This window comes from Rousettus aegyptiacus, unplaced genomic scaffold (assembly GCF_014176215.1).
Source record: "Rousettus aegyptiacus isolate mRouAeg1 unplaced genomic scaffold, mRouAeg1.p scaffold_m13_p_2, whole genome shotgun sequence".
Classification (NCBI taxonomy): domain Eukaryota; kingdom Metazoa; phylum Chordata; class Mammalia; order Chiroptera; family Pteropodidae; genus Rousettus; species Rousettus aegyptiacus.
Window position 1 is genome coordinate 85,932,921 of NW_023416295.1, and position 23,783 is coordinate 85,956,703.

Sequence of the window (23,783 nt, forward strand, 5' to 3'; positions counted from 1 at the left end):
CCAATTTACAATCTGACCACAATACACAAGAATTCCTTTTACTCCCATCCCCTACCACCTGTTAATTTTTATCTTTTTGAAAAGAGCCATTCTCAGAGGTGTGAGATATCTCGCTGTGATTTTGATTTACATTTCCCTTATGATTAATAATGCTGCGTATCTTTTTATATGTATGTTGGCCATTTGATGTAGTCTCTTTCATTTATTTTTGCTTTTTATTGCAATTGCTTGGGGAGACATCTATATATCTATCTATATCTATATTTATATCTATATCATCTATATATCTATATCCATATCATCTATTTCTATATCTATATCATCTATATCCATCTCTAGATATATATCATCTATATTCTCTCTTTATCTCCATATCTATATCATATGTCTATTATCTATCAATCTAGTTAAAACTATGTCAAAGAATTTATTGTCTATGTTTTCTAGAAATTTTATGGTTTCAGGTCTTACGTTTTAAATTAGTGGTTCTCAAGCTTAGTAGTCATTAGAAGAATCACCTGGAAGGTACTTCTGGGATTGGTCTTAAGAATTTGCATTTCTAACAAGTTATCAGTTGATGTGATGTTGCTGATATAGGCTAACTTACCAGACTCCAGATGCTGCTTGTTGAAGCAATCTGCATCCCAGAGGTTCACTCTGAATGAGGCATGAGGTTTACTTAGCCTGACCTTGGGCAGGAAGAGAAAAATACTCTGTAGGTATAAAGTTCTGAGAAACCATAAAGTCTGAAGAACCAGATAATTAAACTTCCTCAGAAGCGAATAAATGGTGCTATCATTTTAGTAAATAAGACTCCTTAACATAACCATTATAAATTATTATAATAGTACACTTATTTAAAAACAAGTGTTCTTAGATGATCTAGCCCAAACACTTCATTTTACATTTAAGGGTATTTCTCTGAGACTCAGGTTTTTTATTTGGGGAAAGTCATATTACAATTGGTAATCACTTAATGGTGAGCTGGCTCAATTCCAAAGGCTAAGATTCAGTAATTAGATACATTGTTACAAAGGGATGCTCAGCAGGCAATGTCTGCAGGAGTATCCAGACACGTGAATCCCCTAGGCTCTAGGGAGAATATGCAGCAAAGATCAAGTTTTAGTGTTCTAAGCATTCCATGCTTGAAAGAGACAGTAAGAGTAAGAGAGAATTCAAGCTCAGAGACAAAGAGATGTTGTGGAGATCATCAGGCAGATATGGTTTAACATTTCAGAAAAGTTGCTTATCAGCTGTGTGGTATCTGTGAACTTCTGTTTTCCCTGATGTACAATGGTGATTAATAAATAGAGACCAAAATTTTGGGGAATAGACTAGACAAGAAACAAAATTTTGGCACATTGGAAATAACAGTAAATTGTTGCAGTTACCACTACTACCACACAGATAGTTAACATAGGCACCCAGGCTATAAGGTTTAGTTGGATCCCTGGTCATATGTTACAAAGAGAGAGCTAGCTCATTGCCATTTCTGGACTAGAGTATCTAAGGTAGCCATCTCTAAAGCTTTCTTAGGAGATACACAGGTTCATTCAGTATCTTTCTCTCTGAAATCCCCTTCATCTTTGCTCCTCATATTCTTTCTCTTACTACTCAGTTTTAAGAGGAATTAACGTAGTCACCATTTCCCCAGGGAGACTTCTTTGGTTCACCCAGGCTTGGGAAAATGTCTTTCTTGGGCTTCAATATGTAGTATCATGGTGTCATCTCTTTATATGTCAATGGCCCCTCCTTCAGGGGAGAAATTACATCGATTTTTTTCTTTTTATGATATCTACTGCAGTCCTTGACACAGAGAAGATATGTCATATTTGGTGAAGTGAACTGAATACTCTCTGACTTAGAAAAAGAGGAAATTTAATTTGGCCTGGTGGATTTTGCAAGATAGTAGCTCATTTCACTGTGCGGAGCTGGCCAAGTTTAGAGCTGAATAGAGACAAGTTCTTACTTTCTGTCATGTGTTTATTTCATGACTCTATGCTGCATTCATATGCAGTATTCTTCATATTCTAAAATTCTTTCTCATCCATCATGATGGTGTAGAAGTAATTATAAAATTAAAGAGACCTGAATTATAACATAAATAAGAGAGATGAGAGAGGGAGAGAAAGAGAGAGAGAGAGAGAGAGAGAGAGAGAGAGAGAGATCAATCCCAAAGAATCCATAAAGTACGTCTATACCCAATAGCCATAAAGTAAGTCTATACCCAATAGCCAAGTTCTTTCTTTTTACCACAGGCCTTTACCTAGTAAAAAAGGACACTAAAGTGCAGGAGGTGATGAAGTCTGAAACCATCTTCAGAAGCGAAAAGTTTTTCAAGTGCATGACAAAGACCGCCAAAGCCTGGAAGCAAGGTAATAATATGGAACAAAATTTCTTGTGAATCAGAAAGCCAGGAGTGTGGCTGGAGAATAAAAAGAACTTCTTATGACACCCCAAACAGACACCCAGGCCCAAAACCACAGAGAAGCTTCCCACAGTTCCGAAAGTTAATGACTGCTCTGTAAGGAATAAAGGAATCTCTGAAGACTCACCAGTGCTCAAATCCCACATCCTCTGAAGAAAAAGTTCTAATTCTGCCCTCAAAATATTTGAAGCTTAACCCACCCTCCCACACTAGCGGACTGAAAATAAAAGGTGCTTTTCTTTGTAGGTAAATATATTTTCTTAAGTCGTCTTTGTTCAATATCCCACAATAGCTGGCATTCTATCAAAATTTATAAAACATGTAAAGAAGAAAAAAATATGACCTATATTCAAGTGGAGAACCAGTCAATGTAAATAAACCCAATTTTTGTAATTACTAGATAGGGATTTTAAAATTTCTATAATAAATCTATTTAAAGATCTAGTGGAAATTTTGATAACAAGCATAAGCAAGCAAATAATTTGGCAAAAGTTGTAAAAAAATAACCAAAGAGAAAAAGCAAAATTAGAAGAGATATCATAATTTAAAAATATATTTAATGACTTAAAATCAGCCTATACACAATAATCCTAAAGAAAGAATAGTATAAATTACCCAAACTAAAATAAAAGAAAGAAAAATACAGAAAAAAAAATACAATCTGTGAGATATGTGGAAAATGTGTGAAGGGTTTAACATACCTGTAATTGGGATCCCCACAGACTATAAAAGAGAGAATGGACTAGAAAAACATATTTGAGTAATAATGGATAAAAACTTTCCAAATTGATTAAAGACACCGAAACACAGAACAAAACAAACAAACAAAAATCTTATAAGATCTGGAGAGTCTAGTCAAGATAATTAAACACTGTGCTTGCCTCCTCCCATGACCACATTAAAATCATAACTAAATTATAGAACAATCAACCTGGAGAAACTTCTGAAGACTAGCTGAATGGAAGTCCTATAACTAAGGCTATAAAGAAAAGGCCACATCAAAACTAGCAAGAGGGACAGAGACATAAAACAGGCTGGTCTCACACCCATAGTTGGTGGTTAAGAATCGGGAATGATATCTTGACTTCAGAGGTGCCCCTAGAAGAGCGAGGGGTCCAAACCCTTCACTGGGATACCTAGCATAGAACGACACTGCTGGGAAGAGGAGCCCTCACAATGACTGGCTGTAAAAACTAGCAGGGATTCTGTTGGGGAGAGACAGAAGGCTGTGGGAAACCCTCTTAAAGAACCTTTACACAGACTTTCTCACTACCAGTCACTCACCCTTGGCTTCATTAAAGAGACAGCAGTGTGGGAGCTGCTGCAGACTATATGGAGAGACTGAGTTGGGTTATTACAGGGCAAGGGCTGGAGGGATAGCCACCATTATTCCTGTGTTATACCTCCTCTTGTGTAGCCAGTGGGTGGGCACCATATTCCTGTGTTTGAGTCATCCCTTCACATGGCTAAATATGAATCTGCATTGTTCTGATGAAATTCTCTGGCTCCACCTTGGTGACTCTACGGGACCCACCACAGCCAACCAGCACACCACCTGAGGTGTTTTCTGTGGTCAAGGGTCAGCAGGCAGTTGAGGTTAGCCTGTGGTACAGATAGCTCTCAGAGGGTCCTCAGGTCCCAGGCAAGCAGCAGCTGGCCTCAGTGTACTCTGAGATTTTTGAGTGCCTTAAACTAAGCACAGGTGCCAAATCTGTTTTTACACTAATGTGGTGAATACCATTTACCCTGCCCTGGTGACTACTAAGAACCCATGCCATTCAACTCACACACTGCAGGATGCTCTTTTAATGACTGAGCCCTATCAGAAGCCAGAGGGCAGAGGCAGGCCTTGGGATGCCCTGGGCCTTTTGCTGAGCTGCTGCAGGCCCAGTACTGATGGTGGCCACCTGAATTCACAGTTTGGCCTCTCTCATGCAGCTCCAGGCCCAGCATGGGCAGCAACCAACTATGAATAACTTTGTAGCTCTTACCAGGTAGACCCAGGCAGATCACAAGCAGCAACTGACCTTGGCTTGCATGGGAGCCCTTCTGAGAAGGCCTTGAAACCAATACACTTTTTGGGAGCTTCAGATCACAACAGAACACCACTGGAATAGCCCTACAACCGGCACACCCAAAGGGAGGTCTCAGGAAACACCAGAGTCCACTGGAGCAAATCCCGCTATCTGGGCTCAGTTTCATCACAGCAGCTCATATGCTGTGGTTGTTGCCAATTCTTATAGCCAGTCAGCCTGAGATCAGTCTCACCTACTGATGTGCCAACAGCAGTGAGGCCAAATTACAATAAGAGGGCACACACAACCCACACAGGGGACACTATAGGAGCATCCAGCTCAAGTGACCAAGGAGACTATGCCACTGAGCCCCACAGGACACCTATTATATAAGATCACTCAGCCAAAACTAGGAGACATAGCAGATCTATCTAATACCTATAAACCGATACAGATATGAAGACAAAATGAGAAGACAACGACAAAATAACATTTCCGAAAAACCAGGAGAAAACTCCAGAAAAGAAACTAAACAAAATGGAGGCAAGCAATCTACTAGATACAGAGTTCAAAACACTGTTTATAACGATATTTAAGAAACTTAGTGAGAACTTTAACAAAGATTTATTAACATTTAAAAAAGACATAGAAATCATGAGAAAGAACCAGTTATAAATGAAGACTACAATAACAAAAATAAAGAATACGCCGGAAAAAAAAATCAACAGATTAGATAAAGGAGAGGATTGAATCAATGATTTAGAAGACTAGGTAACAGAAAACACCTAATCGTAACCAAAAAAAAATTTTTTTTTTTAGTGATGATAATTTATGGGAACTCTGAGACAAATCAAAAGTAATAACATTTACAACATAGGGGTACCAGAAGAAGAAAGAGAGCAAGAGAGTGAGAACCTATTTGAAGAAATAATGACATCAAACTTTTCCTAACCTGGCAAAGAAAATAGAAATACAAGTCCAGGAAGCTCAGGGAGTCCCAAACTAGATGAAACCAAATAGGCTAAAAAAAAGATACATCATAATTAAAACGGCAAAGTTTAAAGACAGAGAGAATCTTAAAAGCATTAAGAGAAAGGCAGTTACCTACAAGTGAGCTCCATTAAGACTGTCAGTTGATTTCTCAACAGACGCTTTGCAGGCCAGATGAGATTGACATGAATATTCAAAGTGATGAAAAGCAAGGACCTACAACTAAGACTACTCTACCCAGCAAGGATACATTCAAAGCTGAAGAAGAGATTAAGAGCTTTCTAGATAAGAAAAAAACTAAAGGAATTCATTGGCACCAAATTAATATTATTAGAAATATTAAAGGGACTTCTTTAAGAAGAAAAAAAGGTGAGGTATAAATATTAATAATAAAATGGCAATAATTATGTACCTATCAATAATCACTTTAAGTGTAAATGGATGAAATGCTCCAATCAAAAGACATAGGATAGCTGAATAGGTAGAAACAGCAAGACTCATACAAATGCTGTCTGTAAGAGACTCATTTCAGGTGAAAAGACACACACACAGACTGAAAGTAAAGAAATAAAAAAAAAGATATGTCATGCAAATAAAAATTTTAAAAGTGCTAGAGTAGCAGTACTTATATCAGACAAAGCACACTTTAAAACAAAGTCTATATATAATAAGGCACAAGGCAGAACATTTTATAATGATAAAGAGATCAATCCAACAAGAGGATATAACCCTAGTAAATATTTATGCCCCAACACAGGAGCACCTAAATACGTAAAGCAAATATTAACCGACATAAAGGAAGAGATTGTCAGTAATACAGTCATTAAAGGACACTTTAACAACCCATTGACTCAAATGATAAATCTTCCAGACAGAAAATCAATAAGGAAACAGCAGCCTTAAATGATACATTAGATTAGATGGATTTGATATTTTTAGAGCATTTTACAGCAAAGCAGCAGAATATGCACTCCTCTCAAGTATACATGGAACATTTTCCAGGATAGGCCACATGTCAGGCCATAAAACAAGTATATAAATTTAAGGAGATTAAAATCATATCAAGCAACTTCTGCAACCACAATGATATAAAACTAGAGGTCAATTACAAGAAAAAAAAACTGAAAAACACACAAACTTGTGAATGCTAAATAACATACTACTAAACAAGAAATGGGTTAACAATGAGACCAAGGAAGAGATCAAGAGATACCATAAGACAAATGAAAATAAAAACACAATGACTCAAAATCTATAGGACACAATGAAAGCAGTCTTAGGAGGGAAATTCATAGAAATATAGGCCTACCTCAAGAAATAAGAGAAAACTCAAATAAAATGATCTAACCTTACCCTTAAAACACTAAAAAATAATAAATGAATAAATAAATAAATAAATAAATAAACAGCAAATAAAGCCCAGAGTGAGTAGAAGGAAGGAAATAATAAAGATTAAAGGAGAATAAATAAAATAGGGTAAAAAAATAAAAAAAAAACTATATGAAAGATCAATGAAACCATGAGCTGATTCTTTAAAAAGATGAATAAAATTGATAAACCTTTAACCAGTGTCATCAAGGAAAAAAGAGAGAGGACCCAAATAAATAAAATCAGAAGTGAAATGGAAGAAGTGACAGCTGACACAACAGAAATACAAAGGATTATAAGAAAATACTCTGAAAAATTATATACTGACAAATTGAACAATCTAGAAGAAATGATAAATTCTTATAAACATACAATCTTATAAGACTACATCAAAAAGTAACAGAAAATCTGAAGAGACTGATTACTACTAACAAAATCAAATTAGTAATCAAAAAGCTCACAAGAAACAAAATCCCTAATCAGATGGCTTTGCAGGCAAATTTTACCAAACATTCAAAGAATTAACACCTATCTTTCTCAAACTATTCTAAAAAAGTCAAGAAGATGGAAGGCTCCCTACCTCATTTTATGAGGCCACCATTACCCTAATTTCAAAGCTGAAGACATAAAAAAAAGAAAATTTAAGGCCAATATTCCTGATGAACACAGATGCAAAAATCTTCCATAAAATATTAGCAAACCAATTCTGCAATACATTTAAAGATCACACACCATGATCAAGTTGAAGTTATTCCTGAGGTGCAAAGTTGGTTCAATATTTGCATGTCAATTAATGTGATACATCATATTAGCAAATTGAAAGATAAAAATCAAATCATTGTATTAATAGATGCAGAAAAAACATTTGATAAAATCTCACATCTATTTATGATTAAATTCTCAGCAAATCAGGAATAGAGAGAACATACTGCAACATAATTAAGGCCAGATGTGAAAAACCCAGAACTAACATCATATTTGATAGGGAAAATCTAAAAGTATTTATTTTATGATCAGGAACAAGACAAGAATATCCACTTTACCACTTCTATTCAACACAGTATTGGAAATCTTAGCCATAGCAATCAGACAGGAAAATAATAAAAGGCATCCAAATTGGAAAGGAAAAAGAAGTAAAACTGTCATTATTTGCAGGTTACATGATAGTATATACAGAAATCCCTAAAAATTCCACAAAAAAAATTGTTAGATCTGATTAATTCAGTAAAGTAACAGAATACAAATTAATATTCAGAAATTGGTTTTATTGCTATACACCAACAACAAATTATCAGAAAGAGAAAACAAGAAAACAATTCCATTTCTAATTGCTTTAAAAAGCCCCTAGGAATAAATTTAAACAAAGAGATAAAAGAGTTGTACTTGGAAAATTATAAAACACTGAAGAAATTGAAGAAAATATGAATAATATTAAGCATATATTGTGCTCATAGATAAAAAAATTAACATTGTTAAAATGCCCATATTACCAAAATGATCTATAGATTCAATGCAATCTCTGTTAAAATACCAATGGTATTTTTCACAAAACTAGAAAAAATAATTAAAAAATTTATAGGGAACCATAAAATACCCCAAATAGCCACAACAATCTTGTGGAAAAAATAACAAAACTGGAAGTATCATGCTACCTGATATCAATCTATACTACAAGGCTATAATAATCAAAATAGTATGGTACTGACATAAAAACAGACATAAAGCTCAATAGAACAAAATAGAGAACCCAGAAATAAATTCACACTTATATGTACATTTAACCTATGACAAAGCAAGAATATATAATGAGGTAAAGATAGTCTATGCAATAAATGGTGTTGGGAAAACTGGACAGATACATAAAAAAAAACTGGACTACATTCTGGCATTATATACAAGAATAAACTCAACATGGATTAAATATTTAAATGTAAGACTCAACACCATGAAACGGAAGAAAATGTGGATAATAAATTTTTGACATTGTTCTTAGAAATAAATTTTCAGGCAAGGGAAACAAACAGCAACATACTAATGGAACTACATCAAACTAAAATGTTTTTGCACCGCATAGGAAATGATCAACAAAATGAAAAGACAGCCTACTGAATTAGAGAAGATATTTACCTATGATACATCTGATGAACTCACACAAGTAGACACCAAAAAAACTGAAACCTCAATTGAAAAATGGGCAGAAAAACCGAATAGTCATTTCTCCAAAGAGGGCCTACAGATGGCCAATAGAAATATTAAAAAAAAAAATGTTCGACATCATTAATTATTAGAGAAATGCAAATTAAAACCATAATATCACCTCACAACTATTAGAATGGACATTATCAAAAACTAACAAACAAGTATTGGCAAGAATGTGGGAACCCTTATGCACTGTTGGTGAAATTGTAGATTGGTGCAGCTACTATAGAAAATGTTTGGAGGTTCCTCAAAAAATTAAAAATCCCACTTCTGGGTATTTATCCGATGAAACTAGAAATACTAATTGAAAAAGATATATGTATCCCTATGTTCATTGCAGCATTATTTACAATAGCCAAGATATGGAAGCAACCTAAGTGTCCATCAATAGACAATTGGATAAATAAGAAGTAATACATATATACAATGAACTATTGGCCATAAACAAGAATGAAATATTACCATTTGTGAGAATATGAATGGACCTGGATGATATTAAGCTAAATGAAATAAGTCAGACAGGAATACAAATACCATATAATTTCACTTCTGTGTGGAAAATAAAAAAATAAAAATAAACATACAAAATAGAAACAGACTCATAGATACAGAAGACAAACTGAAGGTTGCAGATGTGACGGTGATGGGGGGTGGGTAAAAAGGGAAGGGTTTAAAAAATACAAATTTGTAGTTATGAAATAGTCAAGGGGATTTCAAGTACAGCATAGAGAATATAGTCAACAATATTATAAATACTATGTATAGTATAGACTAATTGAGGAGATAACTTTGTAAACTATATAAATGTCTAATCAATATTTTATAACCTGAAACTAATATAAAATAATATTAATGTAAAATAATAATTAAAAATAAAAATAAATAAGTGAAGAGCAAAGAAAACAAAATAAAACAAAAACATAAAATCCAAGCAGGATGGATACTAAAAACAAACAAAAAAAATGCAATTGAACAAAATAAAACAACATGCCTAGGCACTAATCACTGTCGAAATCCTAAAAAACAAAGATAAAGAATACACCTCAAAAAACAGTAAGAGTTATAAAAGATACATTTCAGGATAGGTAACAATCGAATGACATGTCTAAAGTGCTGAAAGGGGAAACAAAACTCTGATTCTGGAATTATACATGTAATATGTAATGAAATAGCCTTCAAAACTGAAGGTCAGGGGCTTCTGAATCTGTCCACAAGGTAATAACAAGGTCTAGAATTAATTCATAACCATATATAAATTTTAAAAAGGACAAAATAGTGGAAACAAAATGTCCTGACATCGGCAATGTGCGTTTCAGAATTTTTATTCCCCTACCCTCACCCTCGGAAAAGAAACAAATGGGACAAACCATGGTATCACCTAGACTTACTGCCTTAAATTAATTCAGACTATAGGAGGAGGAACTTGAACCAAGCTTGGCAAACTTATTGAGGTGAGGAAACTGAGACTGAAATTTAAGAACATTGAGATAGCTAAAATTTATACAACAGAGTTCTAGAAAGAAGAGACATACGCAGGAATAGAGTTTCAGTTTCCTGCAAAAGGGTATCTGATTTTAAAAAAAATTCTGAATAATAGCTTGTACATCACTAGAATAACATTCTACAAGTTCAGACTTCTGAGCAAAGATAAATTATGAGGAAGCTGGAAGATAAAGAATTCCAGATCTCCCACAGGGTCAGAAATTGTTTGAACTCTCCTCAGCCAAGATCGAGAGATCTCATTATATTTATGAAGATATCAGTACTGTCTCATTATAGACATTTTGGCATTAGCCTGTGGTTAATATAGGCTACCCATTAAATGTAGGCCTATATTATCCACAAACTAAATAATCTAGACCTTTCCTTAAGGGGTTTAAAAACAAGGGTTCAAAGATACCAAATTAATCTGCAAAAAGTAAACACACACACACACACACACACACACAGCACTTAAAATTATAACATCCAGCATCCAACACATTTTTTTTTTTTTTTTGCTACTAAAAGACATAGGAAAATGTGACCTATAGCTGAAGAAAAATTATTTGATGAACAGGCCTAAAAGAGACGGATAAGGAAATCAGCATACAAGGACATTGAAACAGCTATTATAGCCGTGTTTCATATGACTGAGGATATAAACAAAGCATAAATATAATGTGGAGAAAATAAAAGCTAGAAAACATAAATATAACTTCTAGACGTGCAAATATTATCAGAAATTAAAAGTTTACTGGAAGAAATGAATTATTTTTTTTTAGATGTTGTAGACAAAAGTGGTAAAACTGAATATATTATAATGAAACTGTTCAAATTAAGCACAGGCAAAAAGATGAAACACTGACAAAATTAGTAAAGTTTGTTACCTGTATAATACAATCAAGATAATTGACGTGGGTATAATTAAAGTCCTAAATTAAAAAAAAAAAGGTAATAAAAGAGTTAAAGAAAGAAATTTGATGAAACCTATGGCCATAGAGAGTTAAGAAATTCAGGGGAACATCAAGTAGCATTAAAATAAACAAGGAAATGACCACGACACTTCATAATCAAAGTTATGAAAACCTGTGAAAAGAGAAAAATCTTAAAGCATCCAGAGGGTGGGATGGGAGGAAAGATTCTTTATGCATTACTGATAAAAAGATAATGGCTTAGCAGAAAAAAATATCAAAAACATACTAAGCATGAAGAAATGGATTTTAGAAAAACTCTCATGAAATAATCAATGTTACCAGGGCTAGAGGGATATATTTTTACAGCAATAAAGAATTATATCTTTATGAAGGCATACATACCTTTTCTAAATGTGTACTCAATACTAGAACTTTAAAATAACAAAAGTAAAAACTGAAAAAATTAAATAAGAAGTAGAACTATAATTATAGTTGAAAAAGTAACACTTTATTCTCAATAATTGTTAGAACAAGTTGACAGAAAATCAGTAACACTGCAGAATATTTGAAAATAACCATAAAATAAGTGGACCTAATTGATATTTATAAATACTTTATCCAACAACTAAATAATACTAGTTTCAAGTTTAAAATAAACCTTACTCAAGATAGACCATATTCCAGGGCAATAAACAAACCTCAATAACTTTAAGTTAATTTAAATCATTCAAAGTATGTGCCTTGACCTTAACAGAATTCAATTAAGAATTATTAATGTAAAGGTAACTTTAAAATCCTCAAATACTTGTTAACTGAGCAGCACACTTCTTAATAACCCATAAATCAATGAAGACATTATAAAGGTAATTAGAAAATGTTTGAGCTGAATCAAAATAGAAAACAGAATATATCACAATTTGTGGGCTGCAACTAAAGCAACTTGTGTATCGTTAAATGCTTGTATTAAAAAAAAAAAACTTGTCTAAAATCAGTGGCCTATGTTTCTACCTTAAGAAGCTAGTAAATAGGAACAAATTGATTATAAATTAAACAAACAAAGCTAAGAACTAAAATCGACACGAAAGAAATCATAAAAGCAACACAGAAAAATCAATGAAACAAAAGCCCAATTCTTTGAGAACAAAAATTGTTTTAATTTAAAGATCCATCAAAAACAAAAGAGAGAAGATACAGTTACAAATATTAAGAATGAAGGAAAAAAAGAGACATCATTATTATAAAGTAAGATAATATTTATGAAAAACTGTATGGCAAAACATTTGACAACTTAGACATAAAGGACTTATTTCTAGAAAGAGAAAAACTCTCATGAAATAACTCAAGGAGAAAAATAAAATCTGGATCATTCTATACTTCTTAAATAAACTGAATTGATCATTAAAAATAGTTCCACAATGTAAACTCTAGGCCCAAAATGATCACTGGTGATTTTATGAAATTATTTGGAAGATGTAATAACAATAAGTAACAAAGATACGATCTCCAACAAAAATATTAACAAATTGAATCCAGTCACACAGATGAAAAGCATAATATATCATGACCAAAACAGATTTATCCCAGGAAGAAAAGACTGTTTTAACATTTGAAAAATCTGTCAAAATAAAAAATTCCATAAAAGAGAAACAGCATAAATGAATATCAATAGATGCTGAAAAAACAATAGAAAATTTAACACACATTTATTATGAAAATATTTAGCAAGCTAGATATAAAAGTGAACTTTCATACCTACAAAAGATGATCAACAAAACCCTACATATAAAATCATTCTTAATGTTGAAAGAATGATTCTCCTTGTAGTATCAGCTAGAATGAACAATCACCAGTTCTGTTCAGCATTGTACTGGAAGTCCTAACTGATACATAAAGGTAAAAGTAAAATACCTAAAAGGAATATATTTTGGACAGGAAGAAATAAATTGTCTGTTTATAGAGACAAAATAATTGTGTAGACAGAAAGTAATAATGAATTTACAAAATAGCTACCAAAACTAAGAAGTGAGTTTAGCAGTTCACATGATAATTAATAATATACAAAAAATAAGTGTATTTCCACATATTAACAATGAAAATTGAGAATTTGAATTTAAAAATTATAATATTTGCAATAGCATTAAAAAACCTACCTCTTAAAGGCTTATGTAATAAGCCAACACAACTTAGGTAATATTTTACACTGGAAATTATAAAACATTGCTGAGAGAAATTTAACAATGACTTAAAAAAGAGAGATACACAATATTCATGAAAGAAACAACTCGATATTGTTTATGTCAGTTCTCTCCAATTCATCTTTAATTTAATACATCAACCAAAATTTCAGTAATCTTTTTGTCTTTTTCAGAAAAAGACAGCTGATATTAAAATGTCTATGGTGAAAACAGGGGCCTATAATAGCAAAAACAAGAAAAAGGAGATCAATACTGGAAGAGCTACATTACCTGATTTCATGACTTACTATAAAACTACAAGATTAAGGGACATATTGGTCATTAGAAGAAAATAGAGCATCTGGAAATAGACCCCCACATATACATTTAATTGGTTTTAAGGTAATAATACTTTTTTGTATTATACATGAATCTAATCTTGTGTCAAAACTCATAGACTTATATGACAAAAATAGTTACTTTACTTTCTGTAAATTTAAAGATAAATAAATAAAAGCCAAAAGTTTTAACACCTTACAGAAAAGACATGTGAATAGCCAATAGGCACATGAAAAGAAGTGCTTAACAAAACTGGACATAAGGAAATGCAAATTAATACCAAGTATGATATAATTAAATACCTATTAAACTACTAAAACTACTAAGATTAATAATACTAAGTGTTGGCAAAAATGTATAGCATCATTGCTGGAAAGTGATAAGAAATGTGGACTGATACAATCTTTTTGGAAAATAATTCAGCAGTTTGTAGTAAAATATCACATTTATTTATCATGCATCCTAACAATAACACTTGTAGATGTATACTGAAGGGACTTAAACACACATATCTACACAAAGACTTGTACATAAATGTTCATACAAACATTTTTTTTTCAAAAACAAGTGAGAATTGGACCCAAATTTAGCAACAAGTGAATGGAGAAACAAATTCTTGTGTATTTATATATGATACTAGTCAACAAGGAAACAAACAGGCACTACCTATGAACAAAACAGCATAAATGAATCTAGAAAAAAGAAGGCTGACACAAAACTATGCATACTATATATAATTTTATTTATCTCAACGGTGGAAAGGTAATTTGAATCTGTAGTTAGAAAGCAGATCAGTGATTGTCTAGGGCATAGCAGCTAGACTAGGATGGGATACAAAGGATTTTATTTTTTGTCCAACAGAAAATATTCTATATCTCGAATTTAGTATTGGTGACATAATATATGCTTGCCAACATTTATTAAAATGGGAATATTTTAATGTATATAAAATTGTACTTTACAAATTATATTTTTAAAAATGGAGGTAAGATAATTTCGTTTTAATTCAGACAAGTGAAGAGATTTTATCTTTTATAAACCTGCTCTACAAGAATTGTTGAAAATAGTTTCCAGGGTGAAGACAAATAAATGCAGATGGAAGCTCAATCTTAAACAAAGAATAAAAAATATTAGACAATACTTAAATCTGTCATCTATGTCTGTCTGTCTGTCTATCATCTATCTATCTATCTATCTATCTATCTATCTATCTATCTATCTATCTATCTATCTATCTCTATCTATCTATTTATCTATCATCTATCATCATCATCATCTTAGTCGTCATTGGCATCTTCTATCACTTTCTCTCTCTCCATCTTTTCACCATCTATTTATCCATCTAACTATCCTTCTAACCATTCATCACATAATTCTTCATCATTTTTCTCTCTATATGTCCATCTTGTTCTATTTCACTCACTTTTTTTTTTGTACTACTGGTTTGTACATCTCTATCAGTAGTATAATTGGCTATACAGATGTGCAATCCATTTGGCTTTGTTCCTGATAATAGCATGAACTATGTTGGTCTTTCCCGAATATTTCACAGTTAGCATGGTTCCAAGCTGACTCAAATAAATAATTGTAAAAAACTTTTAAAAATAAGTCTATTAATGAAAAATGAAAGAAAAAAACAGAGAAAAAGTTTCCTACTTTTCATAAGAAAAAGTCATCAATGAGCCAGTAAAGTCTAGTGACCAATTTATTTACTTATTACTGAAAGAAAAATAAAATAATAATTTCTTATTAAACATTCCATTCTAAGGGACACAACTAATACAATGTTACTTCTACATTTAAGAAGCTAGTAATCTAGTTGATATGATTAAAAGGTTTGCACACCACATACCTAATATTAGATATTTAGAAAGCTCTTCTGTCACACAGTGTAGCAGATTACTTCATTAGAGGACATCATTGAGCAGGACTTAAACAAAAGCAAAAAAAAAGTGTGCAGATTAGTTGGTAGATCAGTTTGAGCAATGATACTTCATTTGGAAAATGGAGGGCATTTATAGGGACAGAGGAGACAAATGGAGGAGGAAGATTTTATATACAAAATATTGTGAGATAAGACTAGAAAGATATGTGGGGATCGGATAAAGAATAATCTTGAAGGAAATGACAGCTACTTTATTTGCTATTGTAGAAATGCTTTTGATGGCTTTTTATTTTTTTGGAGTAGACCACCATCATTACAAATGCTACATCTTCTCCTACCCATGGGAACAGTATTATTAGCATCACTAGTAACATCTACGTACCATTCACTGTGCTAGGCACTTTAGACGTAGGATATTAGAAAACTATCACAAGCCTAAAGAGACAGATAGTTTAGTGATATTGCTCAAGGTTAAATAAGTAATAAACAGCTGAAGAAAGAATTCTAATTAAATTTTAGGACTACAAAAAATCATTCTATCTGCTACTCTATATGATTACAGTAAGGTTTAGTCTTTCCAACATCCTCTAGGCATCAGAAAATCCCCTATGCCCAAGTTATTGCTGAACAATGTGGTAGACTGAGCTTTTATTCCCCGTCCATTTCCAGTTACATTCAGAATAACAATCATGATCTCGTAAAAGAAATATTTACTTTTTTAGGTGCTGCATTTGCCCCCTAGCAGTTTCTATGCCTAGTGGAAGATGGAACTTAATGGTGCATGGCAACTTTAAGGAAAAATTTACTGCATAGTTGAAACTAACAACTCTGAGAGTTTTACTTCTTAAACTCCTTTAAAGTTCCAAATTTACAAATCTGTCTCCTCTCACAGCTGCTACCTTGACACCACATTAAGAAAAACAAACAAATAAAAGAAGACTGAATTGTGTTTAAAGGGAAATTTGGGGATTATAAGGTGCGCAGAAATTTTTACACATCATTTCATGAAATTTTTTAAGTTTTCAACAACCCAAGTTGCAAAATGAATGAGGATGTACACTTCTCGTCCCATGTGGTTTCTCCCCATACAGCAGGTTATTTTCTGTTTTTTACAGAGATTGTTTCTTCATTATCTTTCCCATTCAGACATTTGATCTCCTAAAGAGTTGTTGAGTGTGTTCAGTGATATTTAATAAATAAGAGCTGTACAAAATATAAAGTGAAGGAGGGAATGGTCCATTGACTCAGGCTCAGGCACCATTCAAATATATTAAAACTTAATACTCTACTTTAACTTGTATCCTTTTCAGTTGCCTTTGTATGATTTCTAGGACAAATAGGAGGCCCTGTTCACTGTTTGGAAAGGTTCTGTCAGCTGTGTGGGCATGAAAATCCTCAGGGAACAGACCCTGCCAGTAATTAGAGGCGATCAGACACAGCAGGTTAAAGTTTCCTTGGAGAATTATTCTTAGGATACCACATCAAGAGACAAATACCATCATCAAATTATGTTTGCCTTCTGACATAAACATTCTCTTGGCAAGTAAGTCCTTAGTTCTCCCTGAGAGAAGACATTCTCTCAGGTGACATTCTCTCAGGGTGATTTTTAGCATTCTCCTCAGCTGTTGCCTCTCCCATTCTCTTTTCCCAAACAGCGTATCACCATTTTTAAAACACGTATTTAGTGTTTGTTTATGTTTTTTTTCCACAGGCCACCATAAACATAAACAGATAAGAAATACGTTTTGCGTTCATGTGATGAAGTTATAGGGTTTTCCAACAAAATACTAACATCTTCAAAATGTATTTAATATAGACTGAGCTCTATGAAGACAAAACTTTTCTTTCTCAAATCTATCAGGCATACTAACATGTCACACCTATTTTGGAAGGAACTGACATTTATCACTAACATTGTGCGGCTTGAAGTCCTCGAGTTCTTTAAAATATTTTGGAGTTACTATTATTCTTTGTGTGTGTGTGTGTGTGTGTGTGTGTGTGTATTCTATTTTCTCAACTGAATGCTAAATTTCTTGATTACAAAAATCTAGTTATATGACTCTTATTTATCTTATATATTGTTATAAACAGATGCCATTCTAGGCTTTATTCTTTCTAAATTTACTTTCATCCATATCACATATTAGTCTGTTTGTACTACATTCTAGACAAAATCACTTTGGTACATTTTCCAACACTAACTCTTTAGTTGTAACCATTCTGCTCAACATCCCATCTGTTAAGTTTTTGTTTTCTTACCATCTTAATTTTGGAAACATATTCTCAAATTATAATGACTTTATTTGATAATCTATACATCAGATGTGATATTCTTTTTGTATCTTTGAAGATATATATTTCTCAGCTATTGTATATCTTTTTTATTGATTTTTGTTACTTTCATATTGTTGGTTAAATTTCAAATCTTGCTTTTAATTATTCTGTTTTGGCAAATTCTTATTTAACTACCTGTGTTATGTACTAAAACCTGTCTACTGAGTGGTGGTAGCTAGGCCTATGCTGCAAGTGATAGGCAAGTTGTCTTCAGGGTATGGGATATCTTGTTTCCTTCCCACCTTGAGGTAGTAGCTGAGTGAGAAATTGCCCCTGATTTGACCTCTGGGAAAAATCCCTTGCAGACAGCAACTTTGTGTGAGCAAGGTGGTGATGAGAGCTGGAAGATTTATCTTCTCTGAGTACAACCCCTTTAGCTTCTTGACTTCTATCTGATGGCGAGAGGTTCCCCAGGACTTCGCTTTACTGAGTTTCAGACTGTGCTGTCTCCTGCATTTATTTGTCTGTGTATATAACTCGGGGATTTCTAAATTTGAAAATTCTTCAACACGTATCAACATTTATAGACTACTAATAGACACTTTTTAATTTTTTCCAATGGAATATTTATTTGATAATGATTTATTGAGAATCTACTGCATAACAAGAGGGTTTGAGATTCAGCAGTGAATTGAAGAGACAAAGTCCCTACCTTATAGATCAAGTTGAAGAATAAGACAAAAAAAATTATATATAGTATGTATATATCTGTGTATGTATATGTGTGTGTGTGTGTGTATTCATATTTCAATGACAAAGATGAAGTACTACAAAAACTGAAAAAAAGGAGGGAAAAAGAAGGCAGAGAGAGAGAGTGGAGGGGTGGGGGGAACAAGGAGTAAGGAAAGAAAGGAAGAAGGAAGGAGGGGTTAGGGCAGGGAAGTGGTAATGATAAATGGCAATACCATTCCATACTGCAAGTAGAACTGGAGAATGAAGCATCTCAAGATGTGTCATTTGAGAAGTGACATAAATAAAAAAATGAAAGAAAACAAAAACATAAGGGAGAAGAAAAAAAGCAAATGCAAGCTCTGAGGCAGGGCATGCTAGACATGAGTAAGGGGTGGGAGGAGTTGAAAGGCCAAGCTAGGTGAAATTTTGTGAGCAACAGGGACAAGAACAGTAAGTTAGCTTGGACAGATGTTCTGACTAGGGCACATTATGAAGTTTTTCTGTCATTTCTATATTTTATTGTCATATCAGCATATCAAAAGTACTATATTCTTTCAGTAAAAAGACAATTCTTTTTAACAGCATTTGCCATTGTCATTTCCTTGTATAACATTTATTAATAATAGAAACAATGAGTGCTTTATGGAATCATATTTCTTAAGAATTTTTCAGTAAGAACAATTTCTACTACATAATTGTGATTTCATGATTTGACTCAAAAGGCAGACCTACATTTTCCAAATTCTAATTAAAATGTCTATTATTTAAAATCTTGACCAAATCAAATATATTTTGTTGTTGCCCCATTTCCCTACAGGTTGCAAAACAATAATGTTTGTCCTCAGGTCACAATTTAAGAAATGAAAAAAGGATAAAATTCTTTGGAACTGGTCTACTATAAATGTCATCCATATGGTTCAAAGTACAAAGCAACTGTTAACACTCAGGTGATATATAAGTTTCAGGGTCTTATGTGGGTTTTGATTGTATTTCTGTTGATATTTATTTTGTATTGGTTCTAGTCAGAGATAAAAATCATCTACACTATAATTGCCACCTTTCCTTTTTATTCTGTATTTTTAGAATCTAGCATGTTTTTAAATACTTTTATTTCCATAGTAATAAATTTATCTAAAGCCAATGCAATTTAAGAAAATTTTTTTTTTCAAAATATCACTACCATGTGCTAGACACATTCTATTTGTGTTCATACATGAATTTCATTTCATGCCAATTTCATACCTATAAAGTATTATTAATTCCATTTTTTAAAAAATAACAAAACTAAAAATGTGTGCTGTCTTGCCCAGAAAACTATAGCAAGGAGATAACAGAATCAAATTTCAAACACATTTTCTAATGCCAAGATCAATAATAAATGACCTTCATCAACCAATGTTTATATTCAAATAATACAAAAAAATAATTATTTATATAGTCCTTACCCATAATAAGTATATTTACTTTATATAAATGTAAGTTAACTTAAAATAAAATTAATGTCTAGGATTCCACCTGTAATAATAATGCTAGCTGACAATTTATGACATGTGGATGCATTATCAAATGCTATCTTTTATTTTCAATAATTCTAAATTTGCAGATAAGGAATCAAAAGGCTCTAATGGAGTAAATGGTTTACCAGCTTCCCACAGCTTCAAAGTGGCAGAGCTGAAACTCAAAATTCAACCTTGCTGTACTAGGCCATTTTTCCTGGAGCTCCTGCTGACTCCCTATGTTTCATCTCTACCTATTCCCTTTAAATAGTAAGCTAAGTAAAGCTTTCTCTCTGGAGTGAATTACCTATTGCTAGATATAAACCCAAGGTTTTTAAGAAATAAACACATTCCTAATTTTTTTTAAGATATATGTTGAGCTCACTTATCCTGTCTGACTAATACATGAATACAGTAGATGTAGTAGGGAGGGGAAATGTGCAAGAGGGAAAGAAAATAGTATTATGCAAAGTGAATACAGAAGACTGTTATAAGTTCTGCTTGATTTAAGAGCAGAGAAAAATGATTGGTCCGATTTTCTTTAGGATGAACTCTTGGTCTATCCTCATTTCCCAAGGGAACAGCGTATCTCAGCGAATGAATATATCTTCAGATTTTAATGTCATCACCATGAGTCACTGAAAGGTGCTGTGACCTTCCCCTACACTGGAGAATTTCATGATATATGTTCTGTTGATGAAAATTCAGAAGACCAGGGAAGTGGATGAAATATAGCTAAGCAATTCAGAGTAAATATTAGGTTCAGGGCGTGATTGCCTCGTATTTTAAATATTTCAGTGCTCCCCGCATAACTAGATGGGGGTAAAGTACTCAATATTTGGCAACCTCAGCTATAAAAATACCTTAACAAAATGTGTCTTGTCCTTTTTAGAGTAATGGGCTTTTGATGATAGTAATCAAAGAATTCTGCCTTTGTGGATTGGAGTCATAGTCACATTGAGAAATGAATGTTCAGGACATTTCTTTTTAGTAATTGTGTGCTTTGCTCAGTCTCTTTCTCTGATTTAAGTTCAATGACCGTGGGATTGGAGAGGCAGGGTTATTTTCCCCCTAACAGAATGGAGGAAGATAATTGGTGGCAGAGATATGTAAAGAATGTGATCTGCAAAAATAAGATGCACTCTGAGAAAAAGCCAATGGAAAATATTGGTAATTAAAAAGAGTGTAGGTAGCATACTAATGCAAACCAAAATTCAGAGACCAGGGCTGTTAACTTGGAAAAACAAGATTTAGCTGGCAGGTGGGAGGAAGGTGGGATAGGCTGGGAAATCAAGTATAATGCTTGGGGTAGGGATAGGATTCTTCTAGTCATCTTGACTTTAATATAAAAAAGGAATCAGATACAGAAGACCCAGAAATAGGAACATTTAAATACAGAAAAGTTTCCTGTCCTCTATGTAATGGGTCAGTTTCACCTTTCTGTGTTAAGTGCCCCAAGGGTTAAGCAGCTCCACCGAAAGAGAACAATGAGGGTAAAAAACAAACAAACAAACAAACAAACAAATAAGAATCCCCCAAATCTCTTAACTCTAAGCATTCTGGTTCTATGACACATTGAGCTTTTTCTTATGGTAAGAGTTCCCCAGTGTCAACATAAGAAATGTACTAACCTGTACAGAATTTTTATGAGTTTATTTGAGCCAAACTGATGACATATGCCAGGGAGCAAGATCTCATATGCTCCAGAAAATAACAATTTTGCAATTTCTTTTATGCATTTGAGATTAAGGAGGGAATGTAAATAAGATTACAAGAAAGTGGGAGAAAGCAAGATGGGGATGGGACAACGGGATAGTTAAGATTATTTGCACTCTTAAAGGTCGTTATGTCTTAGAAGGAGGGATCTAAAAGGGGGCACTTCAAAGGTATGTTAACCTAGATGAACAGAAGGAATGGACAGGGCTTGCTTAAGGCAAAAATAAACCTTTTTACTAAAGAAGTTATAGGCCTGGGGCATGACTACCCACTGTGACCTGCCCAATTAGAAATGCATAATCAGATAACTTTGTGAGATTACATTCTATAGAACCCTTTCTTTTTTCCCCATCTATACCAGGTTCCACATGAAATATAAATAAATAATATGACAATTCGGGAAGGGTGTTGACCTGGGCATATGGAGACACTTTTTTTTTTTTTATCTCAGCTGTGCCATTTATAGTTTCTGCAATCTTTGTCATGGTATTTAACTTCTCTGAGATGCTGCTTCCTGCCTTGTAGATATCACATATTTAAAAATATATGTACAGAATTTGTTGACCACTTATTATGTGCCCATATTATTACTTGTTGTTAAAATCCATTAGGTATTATTCAGTTATTGTACCCACTCTAAAGATAATACAACTGAGAGCCAAAGAGTTTAAGTGACTTTTCACAAAATCACGTGGAGCCAAGGCATGATAGGAGGTGGCTACTAGGTCATGGGTGTGGTGGAGTTTATGCTCTTATTTTGTCAACTTCTATAAGCATACTTGGTTGGAAATCGATTTGTGAAAAATCCTGCAAAATAAATAGCATTATTTCATGGCATTTTACCTTATGATAAATTATAAAAGGAACAAAAAAGATAAAAATAATTCACCCTAGAAATATGGCAACAACATGAACTAGACAATCTTTACACATGGATCTATCACCAATAATTACATTTTTTTGCATAAATTCTTCCTTTTTCTACCTTCAAATTTGAAAATTTTCATACACTCACTATGGTAGTAATTTTTCCTTAGATTATTCAGAACTTGTCACATTTTTTCAATCTTTTACATGTGGTGGCTGAGAAATTAACTCTTACTGAAAATTACTGTTTGACTATCGCTATGGGCACGTAGGCCTTTGATTATAGGAACATAACATTGTAAACAAGCTTTCTGCTTCTGTACCCCCACTTATGCACTTGACCTGTGAGTTGACAGGTAGTGAATAGAAGAAAGATAGACCTTTGTGTTTAGACAGAATGAAGAATGAGATTTGGGGCTTAAAAGCACTGTACCTCTACATTTCGGGGCTGCTTAACTTGGGGTCTGCATACCTCTGGCAGACCCAGATGGCTGAATAAAGAGTGTTTCCTATGACTCACTGAGTTCCGGTGGTCCGTGTGTCTTTCGGGGGCTGGTGGCTACAACATACACAATTACCCTTCTCATTTCCATCCCCCAAAACAGAAATGTTTGTGATACTAGTTACACTAACAGTTTGTCCCTTTATACATTCGCTTCTGGAGGTCCTGAAAGATTAATTAGGTGGTTGATGTTTTCAGAAATGATCAAAAACTGAAATTTTGGGTCAGAATAGTTCTTCTAAACTGTAAGGATTATTGTTGTTAAAATATAGAGCATTAACTATGTTATACTAGGAAGAAAGGTTTCTCATTACCAAGTCCAAATAATTCAAGTTTTTCATGAGAAAACTGCTATTCACCAGCAAAAAGATATCTTGTCTAAATTCATAGAAGATATTAGTT

At 33.2% G+C, this 23,783-nt stretch overlaps 1 long non-coding RNA gene across 3 annotated transcripts in view; it reads right to left on the minus strand.

Annotated features, from left to right (window-relative positions):
- The window catches only part of LOC107515625, a 108,001-nt gene that overhangs the window by 41,555 nt on the left and 42,663 nt on the right, over window positions 1–23,783 (minus strand). For 2 of the 3 annotated variants that reach the window (XR_004955708.1, XR_004955709.1), the window contains exon 3: window positions 608–689. The exons of the other annotated variant lie outside the window; for it this stretch is intronic. This is a non-coding gene — a long non-coding RNA (uncharacterized LOC107515625). The remainder of the gene's footprint in view (window positions 1–607; window positions 690–23,783) is intronic. 3 annotated transcript variants of the gene reach the window in all.